Source organism: Podarcis erhardii (genome assembly GCF_964252035.2).
Source record: "Podarcis erhardii genome assembly, chromosome: 13".
Taxonomy (NCBI): Eukaryota; Metazoa; Chordata; class Lepidosauria; order Squamata; family Lacertidae; genus Podarcis; species Podarcis erhardii.
Window position 1 is genome coordinate 43,508,670 of NC_138502.1, and position 21,226 is coordinate 43,529,895.

The 21,226-nt window shown below is 47.6% G+C and overlaps 1 protein-coding gene across 1 annotated transcript in view; it reads right to left on the reverse strand.

Annotated features, from left to right (window-relative positions):
* Positions 1-21,226, reverse strand: part of LOC309328166 (mucin-3A-like) — a 157,604-nt gene that overhangs the window by 76,576 nt on the left and 59,802 nt on the right. The window lies entirely within an intron of this gene.

Genomic DNA, 21,226 nt, shown 5'->3' on the forward strand with positions numbered 1-21,226 from the left:
AAACAAAAACAAAATAAATATCCAGGGCGCAAACATCCTCAAACCCCAGCCGCCTTTTGCAGACGCTCGAAGCGTCCCTATTTTCCAGGGAGAGTCCCAGATTTACAGAAGCCACCCCAGTTTTTTTATTTGATCCCCGAATGTCCCATTTTTCCATAGGGTATCTCTATTTTAATTATTCGAGAAATGTTGGCGGGCGTGGAGGTATGGGACCCCCGAGCCAAGGAGATAAGTAACAAGACAGCCTTTAGAAGACACCTGAAGGCAGCTCTGTATAGGGAACTGTTGAGGGCCAAGGGGGGGGGCAGCTTTGGGGGTGGGGGTTGCAGCAGAGGTCCTCTTCTCTGTATTCTGGACTGGGACTGGCACTGCCTAGCCGCCAGTCTTGGCGCACTGGATCCTTCTGGCTGCAGTTATAGCTTCAGAGCAAGCGGTGCTGTATGGGGTGGTCAGGCAGAGGCGAGGTTAGGGGGTAATGCAGGGCCAGATTTAGGTTTGATGAGGCCTTAAGCTCCTGAAGGTAATGGGGCCCTTTATATGTCCAGCTGTCCTTTGTCAACAACAAACTGTCACTGTTTTTGTGTTGAATACAGTCCGCTGAAACCCGAAAGTACCGGAACGGGTTACTTCCGGGTTTTGGCACTTACACATGCGCAGAGGTGCTAAATTGCGCTTTGCGCATGTGCAGAAGCGCTGAATCGCAACCCACGCATGCACAGATGTGCCGCTGCAGGTTGCAAACGTGCATCCCGCATGGAGCACGTTCGCGACCCGAGCGTCCACTGTATATGCTATAGGGTACTTTATGGACCTAATAGGTATCTAAAGCCATTTGCAACATGCAGAATGTAGGCACCCTATATATAGAAATGAGCAAACCAGTGATATTTTAGGGAGCAGGCTAGCAGGCGAGGCCCATTACTTACATCATAGGAGCCTACACAACACAAAACACTGTTGCTGTATGTCGGTTTTATTTGTTTTTTATCTTATATTTTGGAAATGTACAGCCAGGTGTTTTTTCCTTTAAATTTCATGGGGGCCCCCAAGAGAGTGGGACCCTAAGCTATAGCTTGTTTAGCTTGTACGTAAATCCGACACTGGCCCAGCAATGAGGTCACCCAGTGACACCCCAAATATTTAAAGTACACACGCCCTGCTCGCCCCCTGCCAATCTTGGAAAGTTTAGTTTGTTAAGGGTTCTGGAAGGGGTAAACTATTTTCCCCAGGATTTTTTTTTGGGGGGGGGGTAGCATTTGCACTTCAACTGTTTGGTGTACATGCATAACTGAGCAGAATGCTGCACTCAAATCTCCAAAATCACATTGCAAAATCTGTCTTTGCTGAATGCTGGAGAGCGTGACGTAGTATAAAGAAGAGAGTGTTTCTATTTTTTGTTTTTATTTTTTGCAGTTCAATCTTTATTGGTTTAAAATCAACACATTCACACACAACGGAAGCTTTGGAAAAGAAAAGAAAAGAAAAAAACACAATACATCTCCTACAAAAAAGAAGAAGAAATAGAACAATACATCAAAAATGCACAAAAAAAATTCCAGCCATCAACTTCCGACTTCCCTGATATGTGTTCTTTGTTTCCTTAATTACTTGTCTCTATTTTTTCAATAAACTTTATTAAATCTTGTTTGTAATCTTTATACCTTTTTCAATTCCGAGAGTTATTCAAAGCATTCTAAAGTTTTTATATGAGGACCCTGTTCTTTTAAATATTGTCTATGGATCTCCCATTCCCTTTAAAACTTTTGGGTTGGTCGATCTCTAATCTTTTCCGTCATGTATGCTAGTTCCAAGCATTTTTACTTGCCACTCCTCTTTTATCTCCTTCATCTTCCACCCCTTGGAATAGAGTGTTTCTGAGCATGAGCAGAGTGTGCTTCCCTTATTCCGCTGCCTTCATATATCCAGGATTGACAGGCTTCCAGACAGCTTGACCCCCATTTAGAATTGCCTCCATCCTTGTAAGGCTGGGATCTTAGGAATCTTCAGCCAGGAATGGGAGTCCCTCAATATTCTTTTGAAATCGGAGGCAGAGCTAATAGGCTGCTCAAGATCATACAGAAAGTTAGAGTGTGTTGAAATGCTTTTCGTTGCGAAGCAAAGTCCGAGATACACTTAGGTAAAGGTAAAGGGACCCCTGACCATTAGGGGCCAACTCTGGGGTTGCGGCGCTCATCTCGCTTTACTGGCCGAGGGAACCGGCGTACAGCTTCCAGGTCATGTGGCCAGCATGACTAAGCCGCTTCAGGCAAACCAGAGCAGCGCACGGAAACGCCGTTTACCTTCCCACCGGAGCAGTACCTATTTATCTACTTGCACTTTGACGTGCTTTCGAACTGCTAGGTTGGCAGGAGCAGGGACCGAGCAATGGGAGCTCACCCCGTTGCGGGGATTCGAACCGCCGACCTTCTGATCGGCAAGCCTAGGCTCTGTGGTTTACCCCACAGCGCCACCCGCGTCCCAGAAAGTTACAGAAAGTTAAAGAGTGTAGAAATGCTTATTGTTGCGAAGCAAAATCCGAGATACACTTAACTGGGAGTAAATCCTGCTGGTTTCTGGAGTAATGTGCATGGGGTCAAGTTGCAGAGATCCTAGGAACTTAAGGAGTTGCTAGTTTATAAAGTATTCGTTTCATTCATTTTTTGGTTACAAGTATCATTCATGTTCTGCTAAAATGGTATTATTTGTACAGTATAGTCTTATATATTCCTTAAATATTCTCCATTCTTCATATATTTTCTGTTTTAAAGCTCCTCTAACTCTATTATTTATACCCCACCCATCTGGCTGGGTTTCTCCAGCCACTCTGGGCGGCTCCCAACAGATTATTAGAAACACAATAAAACATCAGTCATTCCGTAAACAGGGTTGCCTTCAGATGTCTTCTAAAAGTCAGATAGTTGTTTATTTCCTTGACATCTGGTGGGAGGGTTTTCCATAGGGTGGGTGCCACCACTGAGAAGGCCCTCTGCCTGGCTCCCTGTAACCTCACTTCTTATAGAGTTGGAAGGGAACACCAAAGGTCATCTGGTCCAATCCCCTGCAATGCAGGAGCCTTTTGCGCAAAGTGGGGCTTGAACCCATGACCCTCATGCTCTACCGACTATGTTTGTTTGTTTGTTTTTAAAGTAAATAATAGGTGCAGGGCATCTTAATTGAATTGAGACACTGGGAGGAGATTTCTGCATTCCGAGACCAAGGAGAAGAGTTGGTGGAAGAAGAGTGGAAGAAATTTAAAGTTTATCTTCAGAAATATTGTAAAATTAAGGAATGTTAGAAAGATGTTGGGGAAAAAAATTATGTGGTTTTAGCAGAAAGGATATAAAGGATTACCCGTATGTAAAAATGAATTGGTGAAAGAGAGAAGGTAAAATTATAATATGTTAAGATAAATTATTAGGATAAAAACAAAGTTGGAAGGATTTGCTGGAATATTTAATTGAATTAGAATACAAAAATGGGAGGCGTGAGGAAGTCAAGGAAATAAGTGAATGTAAGTAAGCAAGTTAAAGGTTTGACTTGTTTTTTATTTCTGTTTTCTGTTTTCTGTTTTTTTATGATATGTATTGTTTTCTTTTTTTTCCTGTAACCTTTAAAATCTTAATAAAAATTTATTTTAAAAAAATATAATTAAAAAAAGAGATTTCTGCATTCCAAATCCAGAAAGGGGTGGAGGGCTGCTTTTGATCTGCTTTGAAGGGAATCTCTGTCCCAGGTGAGAATGGGGAGCTTTCCTTCCAATGCAATGAAACAAAAACCCTCCCATCTAGACCAGGACTGCAGCAGAAGGCGAAGGGTTAATGCTCCCTGCCAGCACTCCCAGTCTGGGTCCTCAAACTGCCAGTTACATCAAGCACACACACATAACAAGACAACCACCCATGGCCTGTTGTTAATTGTGTGGATGGTGGTCTCACATCCAGGAACCTTAAACTGACCCAGCCAATGACCTTGGTAAAGTTATGGAGCATTAAGAAGACATGAGTGCTCAACGGTCCACCTCCTTCTGGGCTGTGGCCAGGTCTCTGCTGGAGAGCTGCTCTCTCAGGCTCAGGAGGGGCAGGCAGAGGAATTCGGCTGGGCAGGAGAACATCAAAGACATGGAAAGGTCCACAAACGGAACAGGGAGGAGCAATAAATAGGGTATGTCTGCCACAGAGAAAGAGACAAAGCAGGAGAGAGAGAGAGAGAGAGAATTATATACCGTACAGTCATACCTCAGATTGAAGTAGCTTTGGGTTGAGCATGTCCTGAGTTGAATAGGATCCAAAGGGAGCAGTCTGATTGGTCCTAGAACAATAGGATTCAGAATGCAGCAGTCTGATTGGTCCACAGGAGCCACCCAATCCAGCTCCAGGTGGAAGGGAATCCACAACCTGATTGGCCTACAGGTGAATCCCAGAATTAGCCAATCACGTGGGGCCCATTGTGTAAATAATGTATATAAAGCAGACATTCTGGGGGGAACTTCCATTCCTCCTCACCGCTATGAGCTGAATAAAGAGCATGAAATCCACTCTCGACTCCGAGTATATTTCAAGGATGCAAACGGGGCTCCGGAACGGATCCCATTCGCATCCAGAGGTACCACTGTACATATATATTTTCTGAATTGAGAAGCCAGATGATTTCCTGTGTGATAACACTAGGAAGAAATAGCAAAAACAGACATTTGATGGGGTTCTCTATTTGATTTATTATTATGTTTGTATCTCACCTTCAAGGCATTCTGAAGGTTTCTCCCACCCACCATTTTATCCTCCCAAAACCCTTGCGAGGTAGGTTATGCTGAGAGACTGTGGCTGGTTCTAGGTCACCCAGTGAGCTGCATTCATGGCTGAGTGAGGGATTTGAACACTGGTCTCCAGGGTTCTAGTCTAGCCGCTATACGACACCAGTGTTTCTGTCTCGGTGGTGGGATTGGAAGTGTGGACCCAAGAGACTTAAAATGTGGAAACCTCCACATTTTGGAGATCGACAGAGGCAGATCTATTAGAGCCACCAGCTTTAAGCTAGAAGAAACCAACTGAGGGGTGAAAGGACTGGACTCTTGGGGTCAAACATTAAAATCTTCCCGATACAGGAATGCCTTCATATGTCTTCCAAATGTTGTGCAGTTCTTAAACTCCTTGACATCTGATGGGAGGGCATTCCATAGGGAATGTGCCATTACTGAGAAGGCCCTCTGCTTGGTTCCCTGTAACCTCACTTCTCGCAGTGAGGGAATTGCCAGAAGGCCCTTGGAGCTGGACCTCAGTGTCCAGGCTGAACGATGGGGGTGGAGATGCTCCTTCAGGTATACTGGGCCGAGGCCGTTTAGGGCTTAGAATGGTCAGCGCCAACACTTTGAATTGTGCTTGGAAATGTACTGGGAGCCAGTGTAGATCGTTTAGGGCTGGTGTTATATGGTTCCGGTGGCCGCTCCCAGTTACTAGTCTGGCAGCCGCATTCTGGATTAGTTGTAGTTTCCAAGTCAACTTCAAAGGTAGCCCCACGCAGAGCGCCTTGCAGTAGTCCAAGTGGGAGATAACCAGAGCATTCACCACTCTGGCGAGACAGTCTGCAGGCAGATAGGGTCTCAGCCTGCATACCAGATGGAGCTGGTAGACAGCTGTCCTGGACACAGAATTGACCTACGCCTTCACGGACAGCTGTGAGTTCAAAATGACCCCCAGGCTGAGCACCTGGCCCTTCAGGGTCACAGTTACTCCTGTGTCTGGGCTGAATGATGGGGGTGAAAACGCTCCTTCAAGTATACAGGCCAAGGCCATTTAGGGCTTAGAATGGTCAGCGCCAACACTTTGAATTGTGCTTGGAAATGTACTGGGAGCCAGTGTAGATCTTTTAGGGCCGGTGTTATATGGTTTCGGCGGCCGCTTCCAGTCACCAGTCTAGCTGCCTCATTGTGGATTAGTTGTAGTTTCAGTGTCACCTTCAAAGGTAGCCCCATGTAGAGTGCATTGCAGTAGTCCAAGCGGGAGATAATCAGAGCATGCACCACTCTGGCGAGACAGTGCACGGGCAGGTAGGGTCTCAGCCTGCGTACCAGAGGGAGCTGGTAGACAGCTGCCCTGGACACAGAATTGACCCGTGCCTTCATGGACAGCTGTGAGTTCAAAATGACCCCCAGACTGTTCACCTGGCCCTTCAGTGGCACAGTTACTCCAGTGTTCGGGCTGAACGATGGGGGTGAAGACGCTCCTTCAAGTATACAGGCCAAGGCCATTTAGGGCTTACAGTGGTACCTCAGGTTACATACGCTCAGGCTACAGACTCTGCTAACCCAGAAATATCACCTCGAGTTAAGAACTTTGCTTCAGGATGAGAACAGAAATCGCATGCCGGTGGCGCAGCAGCAGCGGGAGGCCCCATTAGTTAAAGTGGTGCTTCAGGTTAAGAACAGTTTCAGGTTAAGAACAGACATCTGGAATGAATAAAGTTCTTAACCCAAGGTACCACTGTATAATGGTCAGCGCCAACACTTTGAACTGTGCTTGGAAATGTACTGGGAGCCAGTGTAGATCTTTTAGGGCTGGTGTTATATGGTTTTGGCGGCCGCTCCCAGTCACCAGTCTGGCAGCCACATTCTGGATTAGTTGTAGTTTCCAAGTCACCTTCAAAGGTAGCCCCATGTCGAGCGCATTGCAGTAGTCCAAGCGAGAGATAACCAGAGCATGTACCATGCTTGTGAGACAGTGCTCAGACAGGTAGGGTCTCAATTGCCATACCAAAGGGAGCTGCCCTGGACACAGGATTCACCTGGGCCTTCACGGACAGCTGTGAGTCCAAAATGACCCCCAGGCTGTGCACCTGGTCCTTCAGGGGCACAGGTACTCCATTAAGGACCAGGGAATCCTCCACCCACACCTGCCTGCCCCCTGCCCCTGCCCCCATAACCAGAGCATGCTTAACTAGTTTATCTGCCCCGAATCTTCCAACAGAGTTTTAGGGTTATGAGAGATGGAGGAAAAACTTTCCCCCACCCACCCTCCCCATGCCGGGCATACTTTGACAAACTTCTATCATGTAAACATAAAGTCACAAATCCTGTAGACCTTTCCTGATAGAGGAAAGCTCTCTATTCAGGAGATCAAGCCAATCCCTATCGAGCTCTGCTATCTGGTCTTGTTTTAATTTCCATTTGCCGTGGTAAGAAATGACGCACGTAAGGCGAAAATACACAGAGGTGCCCCATCTAACCATAACCACGGGTTTCCAGACAGCATCGAGGTGGCAGGTGCTGTTTTTGACCCAGCCCTCTTTGCACCTTACGAGTCCTTGCTGGTTCCAAACAAAGAAGTTAGAGGCCCGCCTCGTAGGACTGGCGCTAATCCCTTTTGGCCCGAAGACAGGCAACAAGAGGCTTTTTTGTCACCGTGGGTAGCTTTTCTCAGTTTGTTTAAACTCCTCCGTGGAACTGTTTACACAAAATACACGGCGGCTATGGCTGCGATTAATTCCCTTTCTTCTCCCTGAGGTCAGCTTGTTTCTATTCCACGATAAAGAGGAGGGAAGGACTGATGGCTTTGCTCTGTTCTTCTGACTCTCCAAGTTTCCTCAAGCAGCAGGCGCAATTCATTTCACATTTCCCCCTGGGCACTGACGCACATGTGCAGGAAAGATGCTGCAAGGTAACACAAGAGTTTCATTGCGGTGGGGAGGGAATTTAGAGGTGTTGGCACTCAAGCCCGCAACTCACCGCTGCAAGAAAACCTGTCCCTTAATCCCCAAACGCATGTGAGGCTGGCTCTTTTTTGTAGCATAAAAGGAAGTGCTCTCTGTTCATGTTCAGAGGAACACTCGTCTTGACTCGGATGCTTGAGGACTGAGCCCTGAGACTGACAACTGGTTCTCAGATTAAGCCTTGGAAAAAAATCCCTTTGAAATTTGAAAAATATGTGACACATATTCAAAGGCGCCTTTGCTCTCAGCTCAAACAAGATTTCTGCATTTTAAGTTCATTGAACCATCCAGCCTTGAAATGCCAGTGCAAGCTTTTGAGGAAGTGTCCTGTGTGACTTTGAAGCCTGCAGCAATTCCAGAAGAGCAGCCATGTTAGCTGCTGTAGCAAAAAAACCCACCCTGATTATGCTCTCAGTGTATGTTAGACTGTGTACACACTGTACATTTGAAGCACATTTAAAACATGCACATGAGAATCCTGTGGACTGTGATTGATCCGTCACTGAACTTCAGTTCCCAGCACCCTTAGGTGTCACTTGAACAAACACTCAGCCATAACTGACAGATCCTCATTGCTATGGCAAGTCAATGAGGTGATAACAAGTCTTTCAAGTCTGTTTGGGACAGATCGACTTTGCAACCTGGTGCCCTCTACATAGTTTAGACTACAACTCCCATCAGCTCCAGCCAGCATGGCCAACCTTAAGAGATGAGAGGAGTTGCACTCCAAAACATCTTGTGTGCACTAAGTTGCATGCAGCTGGCACAGAGGAAAGCAGAGAATGAGGGGAGAGACTCGAGCAGAGAATCTGGGCTCTTCTTTTATGAGTTTCCTCTTTCATGTCAGCTGCTTCTTTGCGAGATTGTTTGCACTTCTAATTGAAAACGAAAGGTTGCATTGCAGCTGGCAGAAGTGCTCACTGTTTTTCCCAAGCTGAACCTATACAATCAGGGATGGAAAGTCAGTGTTTTGTAACAAGACCGAGGAGGCTAGGGTTCGAATCCCAACACAGCCATGAAGCTCACTGGGCCAGTCTTTGTCTCTCAGCCTAAACTACCTCACAGGGTTCTTGGGAGGGTAAAATAGAGAATGCGGGAACCAACAAAACATATCTCTCCTGTATCGGCCTCTGCAACCTCAGCAGGCGTTGTGATTCTCCAACAGTTTGACTTCACCCGCAAAAGAGCGATCCAAGACAGACAGATGCCAAAAAACAAGAAGTGTAAGAAATAAAATAAATCAAGAAGCAACACTGAGTTCAATGGAGTTTTATTCCATGAAATGAGGCACCAGATAGCAGTTTTCCGGATGCATATACAGTGGTACCTCGGGTTAAGAACTTAATTCGTTCTGAAGGTCCGTTGTTAACCTGAAACTGTTCTTAACCTGAGGTACCACTTTAGCTAATGGGGTCTCCCGCTGCCGCCATGTGATTTCTGTTCTCATCCTGAGGTAAAGTTCTTAACCCGAGGTACTACTTCTGGGTTAGCGGAGTCTGTAACCTGAAGAGTCTGTAACCCGAGGTACCACAGTAAATTGGGTGCTGTGCTATGTACTGGTACTCTTTTGGAGAGTGTGTTTCTGTAAGACTGCATTTTTGGCCTCTTCTTGGACACCTGGCTAAAGGGAGAGTCTTGTTGAGCTCCTGCGCTTCACATTACACAACCACGCTCCTGCTCTCAGCTCTTTTTACTTATACCCAGTGGCGTAGCGTGGGGGGTGCAGGGGGGGCCGGCCACACCGGGCGCAACATCTGGGGGGGGCGCGCTCGCCGCCTCCGGAGTCGCCGAAAAGCCTCAGGCGCAGGCTGTAGCAGAGCCCCATGTCTCACGGAACCGACAAGCTGTGCGCGCGTCAGGGCTGAAGGTGTCCGGCAGGCAGCGGCTCTCAGCGCTCGCCACGTCCCCACGCGTCAGAGCCGCGGAGGGCGCGCCAGGCAGTCCCTCCTCACAGCCCCGCCGCTGCTGCTGCAGATGCTGGGCCACGTTGCATTTTCCTCGCCTCTCTGCCCTCCTCCTCCGGGCAAGCGCTGTCGTTTGGGCAGCAGCGCCAGTGGCAACTCGCCTTAGATCACCTGACACGGACCCGCCGCCGCCGTGGCTACCTTACCGTAAATACCCCAGCCCAGGCAGCAGCAAGAAGAAGCTGGCAGCGGCGGCAGGTTAGGGGTTAGGGGCGCAAATTACTTGCCTTGCCCCGGGTTAGGGGGCACAAATTACTTGCCTTGCCCCGGGGCTGACAACCCACGCTACGCCGCTGCTTATACCTACTGGACCTTCTGATATTTTCATAAGAAGAGCCTTCCTGATCTGGACAAAAGGCCAACATTTCACAGTGGCCAAATCAGGTGCCTATAGGACTCCCAAGGAGTGTGTTTTAAGGATCTATGAACTGTCCCGTCAGTGCTGTTTTTTCTCTGTCACAGATTCTCTTTCCCTTCCTTTCTATGGCTCACCAGGGAGACGGCTGGTAAGACCAGAAGAGGAAGAATATTTCCCTCTCCAAGCACCGTATTTTTCACTCTATAAGACGCACCAGACCACAAGACGCACCTAGTTTTTGGAGGAGGAAAACAAGAAAAAAAAATATTCTGAATCTCAGAAGCCAGAACAGCAAGAGGGATCGCTGCACAGTGAAAGCAGCAATCCCTCTTGCTGTTCTGGCTTCTGGGATAGCTGTGCAGCCTGCATTCACCCCATAAGATGCACACACATTTCCCCTTACTTTTTAGGAGGGGAAAAGTGAGTCTTATACAGCAAAAAATACGGTAATTGCTTGTCCATAGCTACAGCTTTCAAGAAATACTGGTGATCTGGCTATTTATGAGCTGTAGATCTGCAACACAAACAGACAAGGAGGCCTTGTAAGAGTGGGGGGAAACAGCAAAGAGAACTTCGCACCTGTACCTGTCTCCCTTGCTAGGTGCGGCTGTCCAGTTTCCAGGTGGGGCTTTTGGAAAAAGGAATGGGAAAACCAGCAATTTCCTCATAAACCTCATACAGAAGCCTCATAAACCAATCACAATTGTTTGTTGCCCTTCTGCCAAGCTCAAAAGTCAGTCGATTGGATTCAGAGGCTAGGGCTACAGTCCTCGTCCCACTTACTTGGGAGTAAGTCCCATTGAACTCCGTAGGACTTACTTCTGAGTAGACATGGTTAGGATTGCCCTTTTAGTCAGGCTCATTTGAATCAATGGGATTGAAGTTAGCCACTGTGACAAAAGTTCGAATAATTTCAGTGGGTCTGTCCTATGCATGGTGTGGTCTGAAATCCTAACCTCATTTACCTGGGTGCAAGCCCCACCAAAGCCAATTGGACTTCTCAGCAGACGTGGCAAGTCTTGATCCAAACCTGTGTGTAGTTAAGAATCTCTGAATTGCGAGCATCGGATATGTTTCACTTGAATATGATCATCTTAAAAAATATATAATCAGAAGCCTTTTCTCATTTGTTCTGAGTGCTGTCCTCAAACAGACTTTACATTACTGTTTGCCCCCTTTAAGCATTGTAGGTTATTGCACATGCTATATCTTTAAAGTACATTCAAAACACTTTAATCCCTCAAAGAATTCTGGGTCATTGCAGATTACCTCCTCATTGTCTTAAAATTCCCAGCAACCTTTTAACCTTTGCGCTTTAAAGTTACAGTGTGGGGCCAATTATGCAGCTGCCCATCTGCCTATAAAGTGTGTGTGTGAAAGTTTGGGTGGTACTTACTCAGAGGAGACCCGCTGAAAATAATAGACCTAACTTAGGGTATGTTCACAACATACCCTCCAACATTTCTCCAATGAAAATAGGGATGTCCTATTCAATAATATTAATACTATTTATACCCCACATACATTACTGGATTGCCCCAGCTACTCTAGGCAGCTTCCAACGGATATAAAAACACAATAAAACATTTTTTAAAAATCCCTATACAGTGCTGCCTTCAGATGTCTTCTAAAAAAGTTGTATAGTTACTTATCTCCTTGGCTCAGGGTTGCAAAACTCCATACCCTCCAACATTTCTCTGATGAAAATAAGGACGTCCTGAGGAAAAGCGGGACATTCCGGGATCAAATCAGAAACTGCGATGGCTTCTGTAAATCTGGAATTGTCCCTGGAAAGCAGGGACACTTGGAGGGTCTGTCACAGCAGTGGCTCAAAGCAGAGTGAGGCCATTTTCCTCCAATGCTTTTCAACTCGCATTTGCACAGTTCTGTACACCTCCATGAAGCTGCCGCCTGCCCATGTGCGTTTTTCTGCGCATGCGTGACAGCTGCCTCAAATGAACGCATTGCTTTTAAATGCTGGTGAACGAGGCTTAAGTTTTCTAGCAGTCCAGCTCCAATATTACAGCTTGGCTGGGCAGGCAGATTAAAGACGCCAAATGCAGCAATGACTTCTGGGAAATAGGGCAGGTTTTGCTTTCTCCATGTGGCTCATGTTTATCTAAAAAGTAGACCCCCCTCCCCACCTCCCCAGATTTATAGATAAACTGGTAAGTACATGTTTAAGAAACATGCACAGTCAAGTGCAGCTCAGAAGAGGTCCCCAACCGACAGAAACCCAGAGAAGTACAAGGATGATAGTAATCTTTCTTTTTTTAAAAAAAACCAGCACTCTGGAAATGTTGAGTGAACAGAAATAGATGAGAAGGGGGTGTCAGCCACGGATTCTTTTAAAAACCAGAGGCTATATTCCAAAAAGGAAGTTCTCTTTCTTTGAATGGAAACAACAACAACAACAACAACAACAACAACAACAACAATTTATTCATACCCCACCAATCTGGTCACACAGCTCCAACAAAATATAAAAATACAATAGTTTATTAAACATTAAAAGGTTCCCTAAACAGGGCTGCCTTCAGATGTCTTCTAAAAGTCTGGTAGTCAGTGGCGTAGCGTGGGGGGTGCGGGGGGGCCAGCCGCACTGGGCGCAACATCGGGGGGGGGGGGTGCGCTCACGCTCGCAGCTCTCTGCCCCTACCTGGCTCACTCACTCTCTCTCACTGCTGTGCGAATCCGATCCGAGCCGCCGGGTCGCCGCCCACTGTGGAGGGGGGGTGCCAGGCGTGCGGGTTAGGGGGCGCAAATTACTTGCCTTGCCCCGGGTGCTGACAACCCACGCTACGCCACTGCTGGTAGTTGTTCTCTTTGACATCTGGTGGGAGGGCGTTCCACAGGGCGGGTGCCACTACCGAGAAGGCCCTCTGCCTGGTTCCCTGTAACCTCACTTCTCGCAATGAGGGAACCGCCAGAAGGCCCTTGGAGCTGGAATCCCCAGAATGATTCCCTAGAATCAGAGAATTGGAAAGGACCACAAGGGTCATCCAGCCCAAACCCTTGCAATGTAGGAATGTTTTTGCCCAACGTGGGACTCATGTCTATGGACTGTGATCTTTCACCCCTTGCATTTTGGATTAGGAGGCTCGGCTCCAGGTAAGACAGTGTGGCTTTGAGGCAGGGAGCTTTCTCAAACATTTTTGCCCTTTGTTCTCTCAGAGATCACTTTTAAAAAGGAGAAAGAAAGAAAGAAAGAAAGAAAGAAAGAAAGAAAGAAAGAAAGTAAAAAAGAAAGGAAGGTGAGGACAATATCTCTGGAAAGCCTGCTTTGTAAAAGACAATGGACAATGGGTCCAGCAGAGATTTTGCGGCTTCTTAGGGCATGACAATAGGGACAAAACACCCCGCTGAACTTTACATTCTGCCTGTTTGCAGGAGCTAGGCTTCTATTCATTGGAAGCTACACATTTAGTTATTTATCTTTAAAGCGAGCTATGCTCACGCTTCAGATGAGGACTTCAAAAGCTCACATGCTTAGAACTCATTAACATTGGCAGAGCCCAACGGGCGTTTTTCACGTTTTGTTCTAGGGAACCCTGAACCATTAAAGACTTTTCCAGTTGACAAATAGATGATTCTTGAAGGGCATTAGCGCTGGCGGCAGCTGCAGAGAGACTTCCCTGAAAGACACCCCTTGCTTACTGTCACCACCGCAGTGTTGCGGCAAGGAAGTGCTTTCCGTTCACAGAGGGCAACAGGTGTCAAATGAGTACACACCTGATCAGGAGTCGCCCAAAGCAAAGTTTGGATGGCCACCTGTCATGTATGATCTGGTTGAGATTCCTGCATTTCAGGGGGTGGACTAGAGATCCCTCGGGGATCCCTGTCAACTCTACAATTCTATGATCCTGTTGTATGAAAATCTCTGCTACCAACGGATTCCTCCGCAGTCGGGACTGGCCTAAGCGGGATTCTGGAGAGCTATGATCAGATCCCCTGGCTCTTTGTTATTATTGTTGTTGTTGTTGTTTAGTTGTTTAGTCATGTCCGACTCTTCGTGACCCCATGGACCAGAGCACGCCAGGCACTCCTGTCTTCCACTGCCTCCCGCAGTTTGGTCAAACTCATGCTGGTAGCTTCGAGAACACTGTCCAACCATCTCGTCCTCTGTTGTCCCCTTCTCCTTGTGCCCTCCATCTTTCCCAACATCAGGGTCTTTTCCAGGGAGTCTTCTCTTCTCATGAAGTGGCCAAAGTATTGGAGCCTCAGCTTCACGATCTGTCCTTCCCGTGAGCACTCAGGGCTGATTTCCTTCAGAATGGATAGGTTTGATCTTCTTGCGGTCCATGGGACTCTCAAGAGTCTCCTCCAGCACCATAATTCAAAAGCATCAATTCTTCAGCGATCAGCCTTCTTTATGGTCCAGCTCTCACTTCCATACATCATTACTGGGAAAACCAGAGCTTTAACTATATGGACCTTTGTTAGCAAGGTGATGTCTATGCTTTTTAAGATGCTGTCTAGGTTTGTCATTGCTTTTCTCCCAAGAAGCAGGCGTCGTTTAATTTCGTGACTGCTGTCACCATCTTAATTTCATGACTGCTGTCACCTGGCTCTTTGGAAATAGCAAATAGCAGCTGGTGGAGGAAGAGATGTGGACTGGACCACGGCCACGACAGGGAGGCTTTAAGTTTAACCCTAGAGCAGGCTTCCTCAACCTCGGCCCTCCATATGTTTTCGGCCTACAACTCCCATGATCCCTAGCTAGCAGGACCGGTGGGCAGGAATGATGGGATTTGTAGTCTCAAAAACATCTGGAGGGCTGAGGTTGAGGAAGCCTGTCCTAGAGACAGAGAACCTGTAAACACACCAGATATTGATGTACTACAACTCCCATCATCCCTGACCCTTGGCCATGCTGGCTGGGGATGAGTCCAGCAATATCTAAAGAGCCACGGGTTCCCCACCTTCGCATTAGGGGAAAGCAAATAGCAGTTGTGGGGAAATAATGAGGGAAAACAATATGGGGAGGAAGAATTTAAACCCTCCTACAGCGCCATGGTCCAAATCGCCTCCCCTGCAGCTGCTACTGGTGAAAATTCAAAGAGACTAGAAATCTGGTCATGGATCGCCAATGTTTTGCTTCAAATTCCTTCAGGAACGGCTGTCTTCATCCATTTTGTATTTCTGTATGCCTTGCTTGTGCTCTGTCTCTCTCTCTCCCCCCCCCCTTCCTCCTGACGAAGATGCCAGAAGCCCACAGGCAGCAGAAAAACAGGTTCCCTCTCCTCGTTCTGATGCTATTCAAGCGATCAAACCGCAAAACTGAACAGGAGCAGATCTGTTTGAAGTGCAGAGGCAGCCTGGAGGCAGCTGGCCCAGCCCAGCCCAGCCTCATGGAAGTTGAGAGGGCCTCTTTGGCGGCTCAGATGGGGTAGTGGAATGATGACGTGATCAGGTGGGACGAACGTCCGTCGTCCGTCTCCTCTTTCCCTGGAGAAGACCTGGTGGTCATCTTGACTGATGAGATACCTCCTGGGCCTAAATTTGAGCTCAGGTCTGGAACTACAGCTTCCAACCACAAGGTCTTAGAAGATGTGGCCTGAGGGGAAAGCTGAGGACGTTTGACACCACGTGAAGAACACCTTTCCTTCCGGTCAAATTAAGGCTGCAGAAACACACTAGCCCATTTGTAGCAGAGAACCTGTTATGTATTCAGTGGTCTGTGTTTGCCTGAGCTTGAGTCTGGTCTAAGGATTCTGAGCTCCTCTGTTCTGATTCGATACATGATGTCCAATCACAGAACATTTCAGGATTCAGGCCTCTGCTATTGGCCCTTGAACTCTGAGTCGTGATTCGTGGCTTGGAAGTTTAGACAGCCAATCACGTTGGGAGTGGGAGTGGTCCGGGCTTTCAGGAATGTATATAAGCAGTTTCTTTGCCCCTGTTTCCCAGTTATGTAGTTCAATAAAGGTTCTTACTGTTATCACTGTGTCTTGCCTTGTGGGAACCCACCTACACTTCAGAACCTACGCCACACTCCCATTGTTTTTTGATTGAGATGAGGGGGTTTGTGGAATTTTCGAGTAGTATTTTGTGTCTTGTGCATACCATCCCCTTGCCATGTCCCTCAGGAAAAGGTTTTTTGAAGGCGGTCAAACTCAACGTCTCACATCGAATAGAACTGATCTGAAGAAAAGACTTTATGATCTAAGAACAGAGATGTTGTATGCACTTTTGTAACCCAAGAAAATCTTTAATAAAAACAATTTTTTAAAAAGGAAGAAAGAAATATCCTTTTCCTCAGTTCAGAATCGTTCATGCCCAAGGCTTTTTTCAGCTGGAACTTACCGGAACTCAGTTCCGGCACCTCTCTTTTAAGGGGGTGCCATGGCCATTATAAGAGAACAAGGGAGGTGTTCGTGGTGAGTTTTGGCACCTCTTTTTCCAAAAAAAATAGCACTGAAATCATGCTCGTTCTTAACATGCTGCTTGGTCTAGGCTGATCCTCGATCCTGGTATCCCACAAGGGAGGGTGGGTTTACTTGATACACGTTAGAAAAACCCTCCCCTTGATTATGCGATTCACATTTTTTCTTTCCTGCAAATGGACACACCGGAGGGGGGGGGGATGCTGAATCACTCTGCGACAAATTTTTACTTTCAAAATGAAACCAGTTTCTCAAGAAGTGTTTGAGAAAGATCTAGGTTGTGTGTGGGCCACGAAGGGGTGGGGGAAGTGTTGTACAGTGGTACCTCGGGTTAAGAATTTAATTCGTTCCGGAGGTCCGTTCTTAACCTGAAACTGTTCTTAACCTGAGGTACCAATTTAGGTAAAGGGGCCTCCTGCTGCCGCCGCACAATTTCTGTTCTCCTCCTGAAGCAAAGTTCTTAACCCAAGGTACTATTTCTGGGTTAGCAGAGTCTGTAACCTGAAGCATCTGTAACCTGAGGTACCACTGTACTCGGTCCCGGAAGAAAATGCAATGTGCACAGCAGCCTGACATGGTCCATTTCCACGTAGATGGGATTAAGGCCTTACACAGGGACCTGTTCTTTTATAGCAAACAACCCCAAGGATGTTTCTGCTCAGTTTGCAGAACGCTAAAAGCTGCCTCCCTCTCAGTTACTCAGGACTTAACTTCCGAAAACAGAGATAAGCTTCGGTCAGGGACCCCGGCCTCTGACTCACTGGCTGGGCCCACACTCCCATTTACTCTGCACAGTGGTGTAGTGTGTTTTCATGGTGCCAGGGGGCAGGGCACGGAGGGCAAACAGAGCCGGCCATGTGCCAGTCCAGCCCTCACCGCCACCATTGCTGGTGAGACACCAGTCCCAAGCTGCTTTGGGAGGGTGGCATGGGAAGGTTGCATAGCTGTCAACTGTCCCTTATTTGGCGGGAAACTCCCTTATCCCAGCACCATGTCCCGCTGCTGTCCCTTATTAATGATGTCCCTTAAATTTCCCGGGTTTCAAAGGAAGCAGCTCCTCTCCCTCCCTCCCTGCCGGCCAGGGAGGAGGGAGGCTCCAACTGTGTTGCTTGGCTGCGTTGCTCACCCAATAAGGAGTCTAAGAACGACTGGGGGGTGGAGCTTGCATGCCTTGTGCCGATCAAATCAGCCACGTTGCCTGGGGACTCGCCTTTGCTCAGCGCTTCCCAGCAGAGAGGTGATGGTGGTTTTCCTTGCTGCATCCCCTTTGCCGGGTTGCTGCGCTGTGGGAACCACCGCTTGAGGCTTCGTTTGGCTGCTGTTTGACTAAAATCCCTTATTTTGGCTGCTGATCCCTTATTTACGAGGCTGCTGGTCCCTTATTTTCAAATCTAAGTTGACAGCTATGGAAGGATGCCACACGCCCTTCGAGCACTGTTCCACAGCATTTGATATTTTCATTTACATACATTCATTCGAAATAAGATGTACTCTTTTTCGTTACTGTTTGTATTATAGTTTATAATTTTTGTAAAGTGATATGTCATGAAGGTCATTATCTGTAAAATTTTATTTTCAGTTTATGAAGCAATTCTATATCCTCCCACCAAGCTGACAAAGAATTCTATGAAACAGTAGTCAATATCCAGAATCACTGTTCAGTGTTGGTCATAATATTTGCTGAAGACACAAAGCTTCACAGCTTGTCTCTCATTGCACAAAGTTTGGTACTTTGCTTCATTTAAAGATTTTCAGAGACTTTAAGACTAAAGATTTCATTTTGTACTTGTTATGGTTTGAAGGAATTCTATAAAGATAGTATATTACGTATGTCATCGTGTTGCCTGGACATTGCTGACGTTCTCTTTGCAACACAGGGGTTTGTTTGTTTGTTTGTTTACTTCTTGATGCGCCCTTCAATGCCAGCCTTGCCCTCCAGGGGCTGGGATCAAAGAGTGCCTGGCTATGGCATCCTTGTCATGCCACCCTCCTCGAACCTGCCTGGTCAGATCCCAGTGGCGCAGGGCTGGCTCAGGGAGGGCAACATGAGTATTGCATACCCCCATGAAAAATATGCCTGGGGTGTGTATAAGACAAGTAGAAATACCTGCTGGAAATGTAAAGAAAAAGAAGGTACCTTTTATTATATATGCTGGTCGTGTAAGGTAATAAAAGCATTCTGGGAAACGATATATAATGAATTGAAAAAATGTTTAAAATAACTTTTATTAATAAAAACCAAAAGCCTTTTTATTAGGAATTGTTGGTACAGAGATCCCAAAGGAGCAGAAAATACTTTTTATGTATGCTACTAGCCCAGAAATGGAAAGAAGATAAGGAATGGGAAGAAGAGAGGAATGGCAAACTAAGCTGATGGACTATGCCGAAATGGCAAAACTGACTGGTAAGCTTAGGAACCAAGAGGACAAAAACTTAAAGAATAGGAAAAATTTATAATCTATTTAAAGGTAAAGGGACCCCTGACCATTAGGTCCAGTCGTGAACGACGGTGCTCATCTTGCTTTATTGGCCGAGGGAGCCGGCGTACAGCTTCCGGGTCATGTGGCCAACATGACTGAGCCGCTTCTGGTGAAACCAGAGCAGCGCACGGAAACGCCATTTACCTTCCCGCTGGAGCGGTACCTATTTATCTACTTGCACTTTGATGTGCTTTCGAACTGCTTGGTTGGCAGGAGCAGGGACTGAGCGACGGGAGCTCACCCCGTCACGGTGATTCGAACCACCGACCTTCTGATCTGCAAGTCCTGGGCTCTGTGGTTTAACCCACAGCGCCACTCGCATCCCACAGCACCACCCACGTCCCTATTTATCTATTTATCTATTTAGGAGACCACTATAAGCAGATGAAAACATTAGCAGGATTTTAATAACACTTGTAAAGTAACAGTTACTACAGACAATGTGGAGAAATACGAAATAATATGCAGCTGAAAATGTTGACAGTAAGACCCATGAAGTGGATGGTGGGAAGTCTCGAGATTCAGAGAAATCTCTAAAGGTAGATATATGTATTTGGCATTGTTATAACTTTACACTTGTAAAATCAAATAAAAATCATTAAAAAAAAAAATGCCTTGGGTGATCACCCCGGCCGCCCCCACCCATGCTATGCCCCTGACTCCAGGCCGCCCCCGCCACTGGTGTGAAAAGCGCTGTACATCTGACACAATCCACATGCACCCTGTCACTTCTTGTGAAATGCTGTGTTTCGATGTGATTCCTCCCAAACCATCTCCGCTCCAAACTGAGAAACCCAGCTGGGTTTTCAGCTGGTGACGTGCACACAGCCTCGGGGCGCTGAGCCTGTTCGCAGTGATGATTTGTGAGCAGGGCCGTCTTTAGCAGATTCGGCGCCGGGGTGCAAATATCCCAAATTACCATGGATAGTGGGGGGTGGGTGACGCTGCACACTGCCAGCGATGGGGGGGGGGCGTGCAACTCTCCCCCATGCTGCTGTGGGAGAGCAAATCCCGCAGAGGCTTGGGAGGGAAGTTGCACGCCCGCCAGCCATATGGTTGACGGGCACAGTTAGCGGGCGTGCAGGGAAAGGGGAGGCCGCCGGCAAAGACACACAGTTCCCCCACTCGCTGGGGGGCCCCTGAGAGGCCGGCGCCCTTGTGCTGGGCCTGGGGGTTAACCCGGGCAACGTGGTCCAGGTCTGCTCCCGAATCCAAGGATTCCGCAAGGAGTCAGTCCGACAGGGACGAGGCAGGACACAAGGCAAGGTCAGGCACAGGGTCTCAGGCAGGTTGTGAGGAGATTTCACCCCTCCCATATCCAAGAATCTCCTGACGAGTCTGCTGATTCTCCAAAGAGGAGGAGCAGTGTTCTGCTTTCTACTTATTCAGCTCCAGCACCAAGTCAGTCAGTCAGTCAGTGTGTCGGAGAGAGAGAGACACTGAGTGTTAGAGATCGTGTGTAGAGATAAGGTTGCTGCTAAGAGCAGCTGCAGACACTCAGTGTAGCAGTCATTTATGCTTAGACCTATTTAGCTCTGTATATAGTTTTGTATCATAGTTGTAGTTATAGAATAAAAGAAGATATTCTACAGAGCTGCTCTCCGAGTCGTGTATACACTGCCAGACTCTGCTATACTCTGCTGTGCGACAACTGTATTGTGGAAGTGAATCCGGTGCTCACAACTTTAAGCTGTGAGTCCACAGCACTTTGACCTGGTGGTCTCTGGAAGTGCTACCCAGCTCGCCTAGCCCAGTCGGGGTTGAAGTGCATGAGTCCAGTTGGTGACACTGGCTCAAGGGTGATGCTGACAGGTTGTGCTGGTCCCGGTGGCTAACTGAGAGGCGAGGTCCGAGGTCGAGGTCGAGGGTGCAGTATGAAGGCTGTCCGTCAAAGCTGAAGCAGGGTCCAAGGCAGAGAGTCAGGTGAGGTCAGCAGCTCCGGCAGGACAGGGTGCAGGCAAGAACAGGGTACCAACCATGTTGCTCCCACAACTTGGGACTGGGGCAGGTTGGCTTTTATCTGCCCCGAGGCATAGGGCAGCCCTGATCCTCAGGTGACTCACCTCTCCTGGCCTGGAGGTGAGCACTCCTCCTGCGGGAACTTAGTTCCCTCCGCTTCTCTGCCCTGAGCCTCTGGTTCCGAGTCCGAGCCCGAGTCCCAGGCCATCACAGCTCTGGTGCAACGCACCACTAAGCCCTATGGGGAAGACGGCTCTGTTCGTGAGGAAGGTGCACTTTGCACAAGCTCAAGGAAACGGCTTCTTTCCTGCCTATTACCTCACTCTCAATCAGCAACGCTGAAAACAGGCCCTGCGGCAAAAACCCTGGTAAGCCTTG